The sequence below is a fragment of the Nicotiana tomentosiformis genome, chromosome 11, assembly GCF_000390325.3.
Source record: "Nicotiana tomentosiformis chromosome 11, ASM39032v3, whole genome shotgun sequence".
NCBI classification, from domain to species: Eukaryota; Viridiplantae; Streptophyta; class Magnoliopsida; order Solanales; family Solanaceae; genus Nicotiana; species Nicotiana tomentosiformis.
In genome coordinates this window covers 50,438,681-50,442,694 of record NC_090822.1, presented here as the reverse complement: position 1 = coordinate 50,442,694, position 4,014 = coordinate 50,438,681, and the positions used below count along the sequence as shown (strand labels likewise).

The 4,014-nt window shown below is 34.8% G+C and overlaps 1 long non-coding RNA gene across 2 annotated transcripts; it reads right to left on the bottom strand.

Moving 5' to 3' along the window:
- Positions 1-1,673: 1,673 nt before the first annotated feature.
- On the bottom strand, positions 1,674-3,594 carry LOC104107178 (uncharacterized). 2 transcript variants are annotated; one of them, XR_688734.4, is made up of 3 exons: positions 3,301-3,594; positions 3,161-3,221; positions 1,674-1,921 (listed from the first exon to the last, which is right to left on the bottom strand). It is a non-coding gene; the product is annotated as an uncharacterized lncRNA (long non-coding RNA). The 2 variants fall into 2 exon arrangements; XR_011412286.1 differs by having other exon boundaries at positions 1,674-3,221.
- Positions 3,595-4,014: the final 420 nt, after the last annotated feature.

Genomic DNA, 4,014 nt, shown 5'->3' with positions numbered 1-4,014 from the left:
TTATGTGCTATGTGGCATGTGTAGGAGAATTGGTGGCCTACAAGGATTATTATGCATAAAGTAAGAGGAAATTACATAAGTTTGCCAAAACAAAGCTTACGGATGAAGCTTAAAATTCCAAGAATCTCTAAGACTTCTAATTAACAAGAAACGTGAATTAAAACTAAGGAAAGTGACGGATTTTGTGCAAAATTTTCAAAAAAAGTTACACTGCGTAATAGCAACGAGATTTGCAATTCTAAGAGAGCACGATACAATCCTTCTCAAGAACATCATACGTATTTTCTCCTACTTCGATCCGCCGTTACGTGTTGGCGAAATTGATATGTGTTGGAAGAATTGTCAAGAGAATTGGCTAAGGTATGGTAAAGCTATCCCTTCTTTACTTTTGGCATGATCTATACGACACGAACGAAACGAGCAAATGCATAATTTTCATAAATGACTCTATTCATAGAAATACTAGGGTTGTCTATATTCTTGATTCCCCATGTGAATTATTATTATATTTTCTGTTCATGGGTCTCAGAAAAATATGTATTTGATAAAATATATCCTACAAGCATATTATTTTTATGACATTCCGAGAAAATCTTATTAATGTATTTCTTATACATTTCGTACATTTATACATGTACATTGACCCATGACCAGATGGTGTTATATACGCGTATATTATATGTATATGGGATACGGGAAAGGGTAATGGCGTTATATATGCATCACCACTTGATCAGCTGGTATACGTTGATGATTTGCCCACAGTGGCCAAAATGATACGATGTGATACCCTCAGAGGCTTGATGATGTTATGAACACATATACCTATGTATGGTATGGCTTTTATACGCATATGCATGACTTTATAAAAATGAAATGATTCACAGAGCTATGCAGACGTACATGTTAAGTCTTTTACTCCATATTTCTCTCATGTCTATTATTTACTGATTTTCATTCCTTACATAATCGGTACATTATTTGTACTGACGTCCCTTTTGCCAGGGGACGCTGTATTTTATACCGCAGGTCCCGATAGACAGGTCGAGAGCACTCTAAGTAGGCTATCAGCTCAGCGGAAGATGTTGGTGCGTTCCATTTGCTTCGGAGTTTCTTGTTTGGTTAGTATGATTTAGACGTGTATTATTTGGTATGGCGGGACTCTGTCCCAATCTTTATGAAAATTATATATTCTTAGAGGCTTGTAGACAGATGCCATGTACGTAAAAGATTGTATGGCCTTGTCTGCCTATGTTCAGTATACAAGTAGTTATTTTGGTCTTATAGGCCCGTATGTATTATGTATAAGTTGGTAATACATATTTTATTCTAGTTATCTCACGGCAACTTTTCCGTCTCATTTTCCTATGATTGAATGATACGAAAAGATACGTTCTGTTGGTACTCGGTTGAGTAAGGTACCGGGTGCCTGTCGCAGCCCATTGGTTTGGGTCGTGATAAATTTAGTTTAATGATGATGTCACGCCCCAAAATGAGATGAGACGTGGCCGGCACCCGGTACCTACCACCTAGACTGAGCGAACCTAAATGACATAATAAATCACACATATTGTGCCCACATGCAATAATTTATTTAATTAATATCAAAATTAAATGAGGAAGTGAAATGGATATCGTATGAATAATTGGGCGGCCAACCATAAATCAAGATATGAAATAAAACATCATTCGTAAGATCTCATAAGTACCCATAACCCAAAAATAATACAAGTCATCTATGGAGCCTTTATGACGCTACGGATGAGATAATAAAGCTACGAGGATAGCTCGCACTATACCAAAATATACAACTGAAATGGAGTAGTCCCACGAGTACAAATGTGGGCTCACCAAAAAAAAAAGAAGATGCAAGAACTCTACCTTGTACGCTGACCGCCCTGCACTCAACCGTCTGCCAAAGCTGACATCAATTAAATAAAGGATGCCTGAGTATTGAAATACTCAGATATGCATCATAACCAATCACTCATGGTGGGGCAAGAGATGCGCAATAAAAATATTAAATGCATAAGAGAGATTAATCAATTTAAATAATTAAACTTATCAAAGATATCAAGTGTAAGCATAAATCTTTCAAGGTATAAATAGAACCATTAACTTTTACCGAGTAACTGAATGGTACATAATCTTTCCACCTATGTTTCAGAATATCGTTGGTATAGTACGCAATCCTTATGTCTGTGTTTCATGTGTATAATAATATAGTACATAGCCCTTCCGTCTGTCTTTTCAGGTATACGACAATAGATTACTTAGGCCTTATGTCTATGTTTCAATGACCCAATCAAAGGATACATAGCCCTTCCGTCTATGTTTTAAGTATATAATAATCAATTAATTTATTGTCACCCATGACTCGGTAACCAAACTTTCGATCATTAATTCAAGTGTTTCTATTTGTTACATCAATAAAAATCGAGAAGGAGAATTCTGTCCCATCATCCTAAAGTGAGCCATGAATTTATGTCGATAATAAAATAAAGAAAATATCCGAATGTCGCAATGCACTAAAGACAAGTTATTCAGTCCATAAAAAAAATTATACCAAACTTGTTAGTATTTCCAACTCTTAGAAATTTTATGCCAAGTTTTTTATTACTTGAGTCACGGAGCAAGTCATGCAAGCTTGTCCCACACGTACAGGTGAAGCTTATGCATTTTATTCTATCAAGACATAAAGTCTTAAAAAAATACACAATATAGCTTAAGGCTCAGCATACCTCAAGTTAGCCTCTAAAATTCTAACGTAATCTCCACGTACTTAACGACGTCCCAAACGCATTCAATCTATCACTATTTGACATCAATTCATACTCACAAGAATCCAACATAATCCATTTAGTAGCCAAAGCTAGCTAGAAGCCACCCAAAATTTCATTCCTTCGTTTAATCGATAAGCCATGTCCAATAATTCGTTTTATGGCGCTAATTAAGCTATTGAAATTGGTGGAATAATTATTCAACTCAAAATTTCCCTTAAATTTCACTATTCATCTTCTTCCCTAATTTAGCCCTAGTCTGAACATTACCCACTTTAAGACTTTGCATAAATCCTCAACACAAGTAGTAATTTTCACTTCACAACACCTTCAAGATACTCAATCCATGATTATATCCAGAGATGGGGTAAGGAAATTACCTCTTTCAAACAAATCCCTGACTTGAGTTCTTGTGGAAGTTCTTGATGGTCTTGTTAGAATCTAGATAATCCCAATATATTTTGGCATTAGTATAAGTGTTATCTAACTTAGATTAACACTAATAGTTGTAGGAATTTACCTTAAAATACTAGGAATTGAGCTTGGTCGTGAACCAGTTGAAAGAACTCAAAGAGAGTTCTAAAATATTTCTATTTAGAATGAGTAGTATTGCCTGGAAATAGCTCTTCGTAGGACCAATATTGGATCCGCCTTTTTTTAGTAGTCAGTGACATATACTCCTCCCCTCTTCCTTAAATTCATTTGACTTGGAGTATGAAAGAAAAGTGATTATAAGTGCAATACACTTATAAAGACCAACTTTGGCCCACTTTGTGTTTACTGCCTGGGAGTTCTAAGGTGATTTTCACCTTTACTCATAGCCTTCTTAATTTGTATTCAAAATATGTTGGTCAATCTGATTATGTAATGACTAATATAATTATTATAATATATTTACTTCATATGATGATTACAGTATTATTACATGTTGCCAACCACAATATTGACTTGTATATATTTTTGAGTTCCATCTCTCTTTTTCAATTTAATTCTCACACTCCGTCCATGTAACCCAAAAAAATGCATATAAGTGTTAACATGACTAATAATTATTTTTTCAATTGTCGTTGGTGCAAAATAGTGTATATATATATATATATTCCCAAAGCGCTACAGATGAGGACGCCGAAGGTATCGTACAACCACATAATGATGCACTGGTAATATCTGTAATTATAAAAAAATCTCGAGTTAAACATGTGTTGATTGATCCAGATAGCTCGACTAACATTAT